Source organism: Camelus dromedarius, chromosome 14 (assembly GCF_036321535.1).
Source record: "Camelus dromedarius isolate mCamDro1 chromosome 14, mCamDro1.pat, whole genome shotgun sequence".
Taxonomy (NCBI): domain Eukaryota; kingdom Metazoa; phylum Chordata; class Mammalia; order Artiodactyla; family Camelidae; genus Camelus; species Camelus dromedarius.
This window is the reverse complement of record NC_087449.1, coordinates 19,463,594-19,478,395: the sequence shown is the minus strand read 5'-3', so window position 1 is coordinate 19,478,395 and position 14,802 is coordinate 19,463,594. Positions and strand designations below refer to the sequence as shown.

General features: G+C 36.2%; 1 long non-coding RNA gene across 1 annotated transcript in view; it reads left to right on the top strand.

Moving 5' to 3' along the window:
• The window catches only part of LOC116156914 (uncharacterized), a 179,847-nt gene that overhangs the window by 128,480 nt on the left and 36,565 nt on the right, over positions 1–14,802 (top strand). The gene's annotated exons all lie outside the window — the stretch shown is intronic.

The window sequence follows — 14,802 nt, the reverse complement described above, 5'->3', positions numbered from 1 at the left end:
AGTGCCCTGCTGCACACTAGACAGGATGCTGCCGGATTCATGAATCATTGAATAAAGTCAGACAGATCTTCAAATTTACGCTGTTGAATTTTGTTTTTTCCACAAGCCTTAGCTTCCTCATCTGTAAATGGAGGCAAATTGGATGTTTACTTAATAAGAGTGTTATGAGAATAAAGTCAGATGATTTATGCAAATATTTAACCCAAGGCCAGACACACAGTAAGCACCCAGTGTATATTGGATATCGCTATTTGAAATATCAATTTAAGGCTGCTCTTCCCAATGATGTGCTCTTGCTAACCTTGGACACTCACTTAACAATGGTGATAGGCACAACTGAGAAAGATAAATTGAATAGGCACACTTAAGATAAAAGAAAACACTTCTAGGACTTCCTGATTGTAATAAAAAAACAAGGCTGTAAAACACGCATTTTCTATAAAGAGAGATATGAGTGAGAGAATTGTCTGGAAAGAGAAACACCAAGGAAAAAGAGGAGATGTGTCCCTGGCCAACAAAGAAAACGTTAGAAGGATGCTATTAAAAATAAGGGAGCAACTGAAAGTGAATGGAGTGGAGGTATCTCTGAGGCCAACTGAAACCAGCAGAAATAAGAATTATGAGGATATTTATATTACAGTTCTTAATCATTTTCACCATCTTTTAGATGTGCTTTAAATCAGGATTGCTCCCCCACCTTTGCCAGGTTCAGTCTATCAATCCTGCCATAAGTTTTAGTATCTCTCTTATGCAAATTGGAGGTCACATCATGGGAGTAAAATAAGAAGAGGCTCTACAAAGAGACGTTAATAGAAGCTATTGATCTGCTCGTTACTTGGCCTCTGGTTTCTGGACTTCATTAGCAGGAAAGGGCTTAACTGAAAAGCCTGATTAGCATTGGAAAGGTGCACTGGCATGAGAAATGCATGAAGGTAAAATCAGGTACCAGAATTCTTTAGACATGTATGAAATATTCCCTGTGCTCCTGAAAAAGCAGAGGAAATTACTCTCTAAAAGCAGCTCTCATTTCACATTCTGGTTCCCCCAGCAAAGATGTTATTATAAATTCAGATCTAGACACAACTTTGAAAAGGAACCCATCTTTTCCTGTTCACCCCTTCAAACCTTAGAAATTACAAAATGAATATATTGAATTTCTGACCTGATCAAAAGTAGATTCCAAATTTCTTGATGACCCAATCAAGTAAGTTTTCTACTATATTATACTTTGTTACTTCCAATTCATATCATTTATGCCCTGAAGTGATTTTTTTTTTCTGAGTTATCTGGAAGGGCTGAGCACAGACCCTAAATTAATTGTTTTATCTTAGCATTGCATTTCATTATATACTGGGGAGGTCTAGTTTCAGAGAGATTCACAAATCTTTGTATAAATGTCATTCTCAACATTTAACTTTATTGTACAGAGTCTAGATCAACTTTTAGATAAATTAATAAGGCTTCTCATGAGTGTGACAGTCACCATGGAAATTAGAGTTTGAGAAATATAATTTACAAAGTTGAAACGAGAGACCTCAACTTGACCTCCACTTATAGATACATTGGGCTCTGGAAAAGAAATTCTCATTAAAAAAAAAAAAAAAGAAGAAGAAAACTATGAGGAAGATGGGAAGATAGAGAGTACTATTTTTCTTATCAAGTCAAAAATGTTTATGTTTTTGGGAGAATAAATTAGCATTTCATTGTGATGGAGAAAATACATAATTCATGTCTAAACAATCCAGTTGAACTCATTAGGAGAAATCCTCAAGAACGTATAATTTTTCTCATGATCTTGTCAAAAATTCTATAAGTGATATCATTGCAGGAAAATGGGCGCAAGAGACTGGTCATGTCCCTGGTCTCAGGCGAGTCCCAGGGATGTGCTGCCAAGTGAGAGTCCTTGGCATCCAGCAGGAAAGAATTCGAAAGGGAGCCCTAGTAAAGTGGAAGGGAGTTTACTTAGAGAGATGCACATCCCATAGGCAGAATGTGGTCAGTCTCAGAAGGGAGAGTGGCCCTGGGGTACGGGGGTAGTTAGTTCTTTTGGTCTGGTTGATTTCTTATGCTAACAAGTGGAAAGATTATTCCAACTATTTTGGGGAAGGGGTGGGGGTTTCGAGGAATTGGGCCACAGTCTACATTTTTGCCTTTTATGGTTGGCCTTGGAACTGGCATGGCACCCATGGTGTGTCATTTAGCTTGCTGATGTATTACAATGAGTGTATAATGAGGCTTAAGTCTACTGGAAGTCGAGTCTTCCACCTAGTTGGAGGCTTAGTTGGCTCTAACCAGTATTTATCCTGTCTTCAATGTCTGTGTCATTCTTTATATGGTTGTACCTTGCCCTCTTCCCTTCTGTCTCAATATCTGAAAAACATTTCACTCTCAGGGCTTTAGGTTTCCTTGTCAGTAAAATTATGGCTCTGGTTTTCAAAATTGGTTCCACAGAGCCTCAGACCTCCTCTTGAAGGTCTTTGAGTACAAGGAGTGAGCCACATGGGTGAGACGTCAAGGAAAACAGAGCAGCTATGCTTTTGTCTCTCTTAGGAATTTCACTAGTGGTTTTGTTTAAAGATAAGGGATCATTACTAAAACAAAGTAAACCCTGATTATTTGAGTGCATTTCTAGCTCTAAAACTCTAAGATTCCAAATGGCAAACTTAATTATCAGATCTTGCTTTCAGTAATTGGATCAAGACAATGTAGGGGAGGCCAAAAAGTGTTTTTCTCTACCTGTTTAAATTCTCAGTTGGGTTCCTTGTAACAAAAGACAAGCATGTAAATGTATTTAATATAAGTTTTATGTGACATAGCCTTTATTTAAAAAAACAAAGATCCAGAGAAATGGTTACATTTGAGTGTTTTCATGGTAGGTTTGGTGAAGATTGGAAAGTCCTGGAAAGATGTGATAGGAAGGACAAAGGTGAGCTAAGTGTAGTAAACTGGGGGAAATTTAGCAAGGCCTGTTTGTTCTCTCAGTTCCTTCATCTTCAAAGATAAAAATGTGCCTTTTTTCTGGGCATTAGGGACAGCATTTCTTATATGAGAGTTTTATGACCTTCTTCAGGGGAAAGTCAGAAAGTCCCTTCTGCATATGCCGTTTCTCAAATTCCTTCAGCTTGAAGTAGTCAATATGCCAAAGTGTCATATTTTGGAGTAGCTTATCCTGAACCCCATCAAATGTCAGAGAAATTTGCGTCAGAAATAGAAATTTTAAAATCATTGAACATGAAACCAAGGGCTAACCTGGTTAAGTCTACCAAACATAATCAGCCTAACTTGCTTTTAGTCGCTTACTTTTTGTTGATTTTAAACCAAATTACCACTAGCTTCCTTATAGCTAACACCTCTGATGAATGGGTCACTCTAGTAATGGTTGCTTAAGTTGCTTTTTAGGGGCTAGTTCTTGCCTAGTTCAGACTAGTTGAGACCACTGACCATTCAACTGAGCCTGCGTGAGTGTCCTATGGATGACCTTTTGACATCAGAGTACCGAAAACTCCACCCTCAGAGCATGCCAACATCACCATTTTCTGAACATGCATCCTAGTAAGAGCCATGAAGCTTGACTATGCTTGCACAGACCCTCGATTACCTCTCTCATTACCCATCACCTTTCCCCACACCTCAGACCACCCTGCCTCTTTAACCATAAGCAACCCTAACATTTATCTTTGGGGAGGCAAATCTGAGATTTGCTTTCCTGTGTCCTCGCTTGGTTGTCTTGTGACCAAACCTTTTATTCTGTTGTAAACCTTGGAGTTTCAGTGTTTGCCTTGCTATGCATCAGGCAAATGAACCTTGCTGTGCAGCAGAAGCTATAGAGGAAGGTACATATTTTTCCCTATGAGAAAATGTCTTCGTTAGGTCTCATAGTGTGTCTGTCTTGTCTTGAGTTCACTCCAGTGTGAGGTATAAATCCTGGTAGAGTGAGCAAACAGTAGCCATTGCACAAGTCCTCAGCATGTCATCCTTATTCAGTCCACAAAAATTTCCTGGAGTCTTACCAGGAAATCTTACAATTCCAGGCTCCAGGAACAAAAAGCTTATTGTAGTCACATTCATTTCCCCATTCATGGGGAAGGCAGACACTAAACAAATCTATACCCAACAAATACTTTCACTCTCGTTTTTCAAATTTTTATTGTGAAATGACTTTAGAATTACAAAAAAGACGAAGAGACAGTCCAGAGAATTTCTTATTGTGAACATCTTATATAACCGTGGCACATTTGTTAAAGAAAGAAATTAACATTGGTAAATACTGTTAACTGAACTAAAAACTTTGTTTGGATTAGCCAACTTTTGCACTGATGTCCTTTCTGCATTCCAGCTTCCAAACTAGGATACTACGTTGCACTTAATCATCATGTCTCCTTAGCCACCTTCAATCTGAGACAGAGTCTCGTTTTTTTCTTACTTTTCATGATCTTAATACTTTTGGAAAATACCAGTAAGGAGTTTTATAGAATGTCCTTCGAGTTGAGTTTGGATGATATTTTTCTCAAGACTAGACGGGGGTTATGGATTTTGGGGGAGACTACCACAGGAGTAAAGTGCACTTCCGTCACGTTGTATTGGGGGCACATGCTCTCATCATGACTTTCCAGTGGTGATGTTAACCTTGGCCAAGAAGTAGAGTCCGTTTTCTCCCCTGTGAAGTTACTGTTTTTACCTTCCTATACTCTTCATCAGGAAGGAGTCAGCGAGTCCAACCTACTCTCAAGGGGAGGAGAATTGAGCTTTATTTCCTCGAGTGAAGAGTGTCAACATTTTTTATTCACAATTCTTCTTTAATCCAGTTGTCTCTTCATCCTGTTTTCAATAAATAGTTTTACCAATTATGATAAGTGCCATATGGGAAAATGAAAGGGCCTCCCGTGGGAGAGATAACAAGAGAGGTTTATTTAGCAGGCTCTATAAGCCAGACATCAGCCTTCATCTCCTAGACTGATGCCCCTAAAGACACGGAGGGAGCAAAGAGAAAATGACAGGAGAAAAATGTACTGGTGGTATGTTTTTCCTTTCCTCTCTGAACACCCATAGCAGGAGTCACTTACCACTACTCAGGATTAGTGGTGCTGGGAGACAGAATCAGAAAAAAAAGAAAAACAAAAACCTCACAAAATAAAAAACCTAGGACAAAACTCTAGGACATGAACAGGACTCTTGTACTGCAATGATGGCTACTATTGAAACACAGAGTATCTTGAAGAAATTCTTGAAGGAAAAACTATTGGGCAAAAGGAAAGGAAAAGGTCACGAGTCGATTTTGCTACCTGAAATATTACCTGAGAGATTCCGTCCCTGTACTTCCTCTTTGTTGTGCTTATTAAGTCCACTTGTACAAAAGACAAGCATATGCAGCATCACAGCATCTCAGCCTGATGTACTTGGGGCAGATAAACGAGGAAAGTAATCAAGGCTAGGATATGGGGGGCAATAGGCTGGATTTGGCAGGGAAGAGCCATCTGGCATGAAAGGAGTTAAAAAGAAAACTCCTTAAAAAAGGAGTCAGGATGAGTTCACATTCTGGTTTAAATCTGTGTGACCTCAGTTCATGGGACAAATGAGAAACTGGCAGATATAAATGTGTGGCTTTTCAGGATGTGAAACCACAAACCCTTTGTGAGTTTGCAAGCACTACCCTGAGATGAAATACAGAATGTAGGAAAACCAATATTTTGAGTAAATAAAATAATAAAAAAGACAACTGCATTATGAGATCAAAGAGAAAGTAGATTGATTAGTTAATTGAAACACTACTTCCAGCAGAAAAGCAGATGAAATAAGCAGATAAAAGTGCTTTCTAAGCTTCCCTGCCGTTGTTTTGTATGCTTTAACTTTCTTTTCACAGCTTTCAATCCTATGCCCTATTTCAGAGCCTTTTTTCCACTCATCTTGGAAACCTCAGGACACTGAGGAAATTTGATGTTCAGACATTTTATTTTTAGGATATCACATTATGTAATATCTTAGGCTGGTGTCATTCATTTCAAAAACTGCTGGTTTGAACGAGAACTGAGAAAAAGGTACCCAGTAGATGTGAACCTTTTACATTCAAACTGTCTTGAAAACACCTTAGAAAAACTCAGCAATCCCCCTGAAAGCATTTTTCTTCTTTTATCCATTAACAAATACATATGTGACTCCAGGTTCATTTTCAAAGTCTAATGTTGGCCCCTCTATTCCTGGCAGTATTTCTCAATTAATTAACATTCCTGAGAGCATAGTTAGGCACAACATTGAACAAGAGAACTTTTATTTATTTGGTTTCCCTGCTGTGTAAAGGATGTTACAACTCCAATGTACTTCATCCTTTAAAAAACATCCTCTTGTTCTCCCATCAAGGATGGTCATGAAAGCAACATATAGAGATGGAAAAAGAGAAAAGGTACAAAGATAAAGAATAACGAAGGATGTGGTGTATCTACTGTGGCTCAGGTATCAATAGGGCTCCCTCACAGGAAGGGCCCACTGTTGTGTCTGCTTACCACTCAGAATGCTCTTTTCATCTTAAAGGAAAAAAAATTTGTGGGATGTCACTGACAAGATCAATGTCAATTCTGAAATTCTGCATGGAAAACAATAGTGAGCTTCTGACCAGTGATTGTCATAAAACCAAAACATCTTACAGTTTTATGCTGAATTAGTAGAATTGTTTTGCTATGGTATTTATTTGAAAGGCTTTTCATCAGCTCTACCATGCATTTGATTGGTGCATCTTGATAATGTAGCTAGTCTGATGTTTAAACAGAATTCTGCAGAAGTAAAGTGGGCCAGCAATCCGAGAATGCTTCTGAAGTGCCCATGGATAAGCCAGCCTAGTCATTAGCTTTATTGCTAACAAAAGAGAAAATTGTGCACATAATCACACAGATTGCAGAGTTAGCAACGAGAGTTGGCACTAGGGAGTTATTTCCCTGCCGCCATTTCTTCATCAGGATCTGAAGTTTCCTATATGCCTTCAAAGGAACATGGTTTTGGAATAAAATACACAAATGTTCTCTTTTTGTTGTAGACTATTTTTTTCCTCCTAAGCAATCCTCCCTCTTGCCCCTGCCGGGTTGAACCCAATAAGTCAGTGACTTTAGGCTTCTTATGATGACCCTTATGCCAGTGCAATATTATCAGTGAAAAAAAAGATATTAATGAGACTATGAGATATAATGAGAGGTGAAGTTCAGAGAAGTCTGAGTGATTCAAAGTTATGGGGCTAGTAGTGTGAGCATGTGTATGTGTGTGTGTGTGTGTGTGTGTGTGTGTGTGTGTGTGTGTGTGTGTGTGTGTAGGGGACCTGGAGCTAGAGCCTAGGTCTTCTTGTCAGGCTGGTGTCTTTTACATATATCTCTTGTTCATTGTCATCACTAGAGTAGGAGACACAACCAAATTTTGAGGTTCAGTCACGGACAGTGTGCTCTAAGAGCCATGAACAGTCGTGATGAACACAGCACCAGATGGACCTACTACTTGAGCCTACTTTGGGAATTCTTTTATCCTTATTCTGTAAGGCTCCTTTGGGTATCAGCTTCTTAGCTTTCCTTGAACCTCTCTTACCTCTCTTGTTCAATTAAATGGGATCATATGCATAATTCACCAGCACAGTTCCTGAAGCAGATCAGACATCCTTCTTTATCCAGAGACATTCCCATTTCTGTCTCCCTCTGCAGCAGAAGAGCCGTCACTTTGGAATCCAAAGGGCCTTTGTTGACAATGATCTCGAGCCATTCAGATTTTCCCTATACCATGAAGATTACTAACACTTGCCCTACCTTTCCCAAAGGGTTGATGTAAAAATCAAAGCAGATAATGCATATGAAATTGCTTTATGATTCCTTAACTGATTTTACTTCAAAATTCCACATAATTTTTACAAAGCATGATTAAGTGAAAAATCCAAATGGAATTCTTTCCTCTAGAAAATCAAACTATCATTGTCCTTGATTTTCTTTGGCAAATAATGATTTCTATTGATTATAAAAAATATTTTCAATATTTCTAATGCCCAAAGGTTTATAAGCAAAGGGAAAAAAACAGTCCCTGCAAGCTTTGTCAGTATGGGGATATTGGTGAGTTGAAATATCACCATGCAGAATGAAGATAAACGACAGTTCCAAATGGCCTTATGGTTGGAGGCCTCCCAGTGACCCAGCTCATCTCACAGATGCAGCTGCAGCAAATAACAGCCAGGGAGCGATGATCATTGTGATTTCAGTCCATTATTACAAGAAGCCTGATATACATAAAATATAGGTCAAAGCATTTTATTTAATGCCATATTTATCTCCAGAATATGAAGCATGAGAATGTTGTCCTAGCACTGAAGAAACAGAGGTGATAAATTAGTAGTCTCTGAAGTGCTACTGAAATGACTACATTCAATTTCCATTTTCTCGTTGAAATACAAATTCCACAAGGGAGAGGACCACGGGTACGTTGTATTCCATCGTCTCTCAGGGCTTGGTACAGTGCCTGCCTCATGCAGGCCCTCAATCAGATGCATGCAAAATATTTGATTTATTAGTAACTTGATTGAGTCCTATAGTATTGCACTTATTTATTTATTTCCAACTATTTTTCCTTACTAAACTAGCCCTCCACATGGGGCAGGATTATATTGTATTCATCTCTCTTCACCCTCTATCTAGATAAGTGTTTATTCAGTGAACAAGTAAATATAAGAAGGATGCTATACATATAAGAAGTTGCTGCCAGGTGTTGCTTTCTGCTCCGGGTCTTAAAGAGCAAGTAAGAAGAGAATACAAAATAGATATAGATAGATAAATAGATAGATAGATAGATAGATAGATAGATAGATAGATAGATAGATAGAACAGTTGCTTCCTAGGATTAAGTCAGCAAGAGGAACTGATCAATGAAACAAAGCAGAAACTATTATGGATAGAAAAAGTTAGAGGACAGACAAGAAAATTAATGAGATGTTCTGGGCATAGACTAATTGGCACGGAAGACCAAAGGTAACTCTGGAACAAGTAGAGAACAAAAAGGAATGGAGAATGGAGGAGATTCATGCAGTCAAAGAAGGAAACAGAGAATGGGAAATACAGCATGTTGCTTTTTAAATGTCAGAACACAAAGCAAAATTTAGAGCTAAGTTATGGGTTTCAACTGTAAGAATTTAAAAGAAACAGCATGGAGACAATTGTTGGAGGGTTAGTGATGTGTTTAGATGCAATTATGGGAAGAATATGGCAGTTTTGATTGTGAAAAGCTGTGGTTAGGAATCTAGGGAACTGTTTGGTTTTTTTTTTAAGCCAAGTAAGTAAATTCAGAATGTTGGCGATAATCCAGGAGCTGCTGTGCATGGAATTTAGTGTTTACATCCTGGAGACTAACGCATTGTATTTGGCCGTTAGTTAAAAATGAGTTAACTGGTGCTTTTTCAGAGAGTTATATAAAACTTATTATCATATTTTCCACAAATTTCTATTCAACCGTTTGAAGTTCTGAGGGGAAAATCAAAAAGTAGTTGTCTTTCATATGCATTTTTCGTTATATAGCTCATTCTTTCATATAAAGATGGATTTTAATAGTTTATCTGTCACCAAAATATGCTTCCTACAATTTATGAAAATAGGAGTTTTAAAGGTGACAAAATAGTTGAACAATATTTTGTGTTCCTCAAAATGATCTGTTTGTTGACTTTTAAATTTTTGTTCATCCTGAATTTTAAAGAGAACCTATTCAGGTGTGTATACACACCCTCTATCACCTGACAGATAACAACAATATCGTGAAAGGTTGTCATGAGATGGTTGTTTTTCAAACACTTTCTATTTAACTGGACACTTTGGAAAGTTAAATAGCAGAACAACTGAGAAGTGCAAATATAGAAAAGTCATCTGCTATTTTACTTTAATGTTAGACTTCAAGAAAAATGATAAAAATATGAATATAAATTTGTTCAATATAATAAATTCATTTTAAGAATCTTAATATATACGAGGGCTGTATTTTTTAAGGAGAGGCCAACTGATGAACTTAAATTGCTGTCTCTCAGGACTCATCTCTCTCTCTCAAGTAATTACCTCCTCTTCAAACAACATTATTAAAATTTATTCTGATTAATGAAGAGATATACCTCTCTTTCATCTGTCTACAAATAAAAAGGGAAATTGATGATTCAAAAATGAGCCTATGGAATATCTGTATCCCAGGGATTTGGTAAATGTTTAAAAAATCTCTGTAAACATGTACTTATGTGTGAGTAAATAATTTGCATTTAAATTTTAAAATTTCTTTTATGGGAAATACATGTGCTAAATCAGGAGTTGGGAACGAAGAAGCTTCCCCGGCTTTGTCACTAACTAGCTCTGGATGATAGGTAAGCCATTTAGTTGTTTGGGTCTCAGCATATTAAATGAGGAGAAAGTAGGAAGTACCCTTTAAGCATATTAAATAAATGAATTTCTAGGGCAACAGTAACTACTGTAAAAAGTGATATAAATTGAATTGATAAAGTGAATAACATAATCAACCATTATGGATTGAGTGCTGATAGTTAAAGCCAACAGTCCTTTGGAAAGTGGTTAAATGCACCCAGTAGGTTACAGTGATTGTTGTCATACTACATTAACACGTGCAGCAGCAATGGCCCGTTTTAGTCAAGTGAAAGATGTATTGTGAGTTTGTCCAAAGATTAAACTCATGGAAATTGAAAAACAATCAAACGCACTTGAGTAAGTATTGATGGTAAGCATTATCCTAATTAATGCCCTCACTGTCTATCTGTTTTTGATAGAAATCTGAAATATCTATACTAACAGTGTCACTTGAGTTAATACTACCAATCTTATTAGCAGTTCAAATGTGTGTTAACATTTTTCTTTAACCAATTATCAAGAAATTCTTATATTTGGAGACATCTGTCACCTAGTTAATGTTAAAATTGGGAGAGTAATATTGATTTTGATTTAGGTTTAACAATTGTAGTACACATGATGAAGTGCAGGCCGGAGCATTTGATTGGCCCCAACACATAATCATGGCCAAAAAGCAGAGCTAATCCCAGCTATTTTATAGTAAAGTTAATATTTTTACTAGAAGATTTCAAAGTTTTGACTGCCTTACAAAGACCATAATGCCATAAATGAAATGACTTTTTTTTTTTTAACTCATCACATTTCTAATGATGGCAGGGACAACTGTGAGTTTGCATTGTTTAACTTTTATTTGAAGCATATTGCTATTGTGGTAGTGAAATAAGGAACACAATTTGGATCTAAATTGTCTATTTACTTATGTGCAACAGTGAAATCAGAATATTTGGAAGAAAACAGTTTACCTTACTGTTGAGTATCAGACAAATTTCATAATGGATGTTTATCATTATCTCCCATGATCTGTTAAGGTGCATGGGTCTTTATATAACTGGTCACATAAAATTCTTGTGTACCAGGACCTTGCTAGTAACTAAACAAATTTGAGCTCGCTATAACCCAGTATCTTTCCAGTGTTCATTTGAGAGATACAATACACAGGAAGAATATACGCAGAGCAAACCGTCCACTCAGCTTCCCAAATATTTTAAAATATCAAGTCAGATCAGTGATGAGGTAGACATGGAGACTATATTACAAAGGCTAAATCTCCTCCCAAATTACTTTTTTGTGAACTGTTTTCTGATTTGATGATACCAGCAGCATACATTAAAATATGTAATAAGAGATAGTCTTATGAAATTCAGTTTAGTTCAACAAATTATGGAGCACCTACTATGTGCTAACCTTTGGACTAAGAACTGAGAATATGACAGTGAACCAAACAGAGATGGTCTTGACCCCTGTGGAGCCTGGCAATGTATGCAGGTGATGTATGCTGAATGAAGAAGCTTCCCCAGCTTTGTCACTAACTAGCTCTGGATGATAGATAAATCATTTAGTTGTTTGGGTCTTAGTATATTAAATGAGGAGAAAGTAGGAAATACCCTTTAAGCATATTAAATAAATGAATTTCTATGGCAACATTAACTCAGAGCAGTAAGTGCTGTGATGGGAGCAATGCAAGGTGCCCAGGGAGCCAAAAGGAGGAGCTTCAGTCTGGAGGTGTCAAACGTCTACTAGAGAATGTGATCGCCCAAGTGACGAGCTGAAAGATGAGTAAAAGTGAGCCAAGAAAAAGGACAATGTCATGTGCCATTGTTAAAACTTTTGTCTGAAGGATATTACCAAGGATATTGTTCTTTATCTCGGAATACTATTTTTTAAAAAGCAACCTTAGAGTAATTCATATCTGGTCTTAATGGCATGACTGTTTGATTTCCTTTGAACAAATCCTCTTTTTCCTGTTATGGATAAGGTTAAACTTCCTTATTGGCTTCTACTTACTGACCTAAATGCTTAGGTCATTTTGGGATGTATGTTTTACCTAGTGTTTGGTCCCTACTTTTGTTTTTCAACCAGTTAATTTTATGTAAATGATTTTTCTGGTTACACTGCCTGCTCACTGTAGAAAATTTGAAAAGGACAATATCAATAAAAAATCAGAGATGAAAATAAATCACCCCAAAGTAACTTCAAGACAACCTTCAAATAAGAATCTATATCCAAATATTTAGATAGTAAAAGACAGCATAGATTTGTGAATTGAACTACACTACATTTTAACCAGATTTTCACTTATCAATATATCATAAATAGCTTCCCATATCTTTGAATATTATTGGCAAGAACATTTTAGTGGCTATATAATGACTTACCCTCTGGGCATATTATAATTTGTTTACCTAATAGTATTAGTATATAAATTATTTAATTTATTAATTAATATTAATATTCTTATTCATTAAAACCATTTAATATTTATGTATTAATCTGTTTATCTTTTTAAACATCAAATCAAAAAGATAGTTCTATTAAAAGTGTTAAAGATGCAAAAAAAGGAATAAACATGGAGATCTTAGTCTGCTATACAAGAAGATTTTTAAATACATGAATATGGGTGTTGTGGGCACAAAGGAGGGAAGTACGAGGAGGGTCCTACAAAGTTTTCAAGAAATAAAAGTGTGACCTAAGAATTTTGTACTCAGTCAAAAATAATTCAAATGTGAAGATATCAATATTTTCAACATGTAAGAAGCAAGAAATCAGGGATGTTGCTCTAATGATTCTTTTTTAAAAAAAGCACTAATGGAACAAGTTTCACATCCATCGATGGGTGGAACATCACAGCAGAAGAACTGGTAATGAATGCCAGATCTGTTTGGAAGTGGGTTCAATATTAACTAAACGAAGGAATATGCTTACAAAATGGAATGTAAATAGTTTAAGCTGAGATAATTTTTAAAAATTATATTTTTAAAAAGGAGAAACTGAGAGTGAAAGGAAGACAAGTGATGTGAGGGAATATAAGCCTGCTGGCTTCCTCATATTTACTAAGAAAAGATCAAGAGATACTGTGTGAAGTCAATAAATCAATAAGTAGAGGTAGAAATAATTTATTAGTCAGGGCCTCAGCAGGAAACAGACGACATACTTGAATGAGATAACTGAGTAGAGTTGACAAATGGATGACTTTTTTTTTTTTTTGATGTTGGCAAAGTTAAAGGAAACAACCAAGAAATAGTGCCATTTCCAGGAGCTAGCATCAGTGGGGAGGTGTTACTACTTTAGACCTGAAGGCAAGGGAGCTTCTATTATGACACAGGATCACTCAATGGGGGCTTTCATTGACTGATCTACTTGGAAGCCAGAAGGTAACAGAAAGTTTTGATACAGCCTGTACTGTATGTGTTAGCTTTTCTGGGCACAAAATAGAATGGAGAATTACAGATTGTACTTCTTGAGAAACATGTGGAGAGTATCCAGTACAAACATATTTAATAAAAGAAAAGAAAGCCCTAAGAAAAATAAGATAATCTGTAAAGAAAAAAGGGAAGAGAGTGAAAAGGAGAGGAAGAGAAAATTATGTCATAATCTGTTAATGTCAGAAATGAATAGACACTACCTAAAGAAGTAGAGAATCGGGTTCTTACATAGACATATATATTGAAAGTTAACCATTAGAAGCAAAAAGGAACATTGCAAAATAACAGAAGATACAAGTACCCAAAAAAAAGCAAACAGACTACATAATGACTTGTTCCTAACACAAAATCTAAATCTGTTATATTCAAGAAACAATGAAAATTGAAAACACATATACGAACACACATACAGACATAAACAAACACACATATATAAATGTGTAACTGTGAGGTAAATTTATATATGAAGTAAATACAGACAAAAAGAAAGCAAGGATCACTATTATAATTTTGGGCAAGAATGAATTCAGGGGAAAATAAACATTAATTGAGAAAAGAGTCCCTTTAGAATTATAGGACCTCAACTCACAAATAAGATACGAGTATTAATATCTGTGTGCTAAATAATATAATATCATATTAATAAAGCATTAATTATGAGAGGTACAAGATGAAACAAAACCAAAATCCAGTAGTTTTAAAATTCATCTTTCTCACCCTGTGACTAGTCAAGTAGACCAAAACTAAGCTGTAATACACTTAAATAGTGTATTTAGCAAGTTACATCACATTTACTATATATGTTCACTTAAGACAAAAGAAAAAAAATAAATGATTGAAAATGGAAAAGCAAAATTATACTTAAAAATAGTAAAGTACATGTCCCTTTAGCCAAAGAGGATCAACTGAAAAATTTCTACAAACAATAAGAAAATTCAGTGGCTGAATTTCACTGATACTTCACTGAGTTCCACTGATTTTCACTGAATTTCACTGATATTTCAGATTATCAGTGGCTCTGATCAATATGGCAG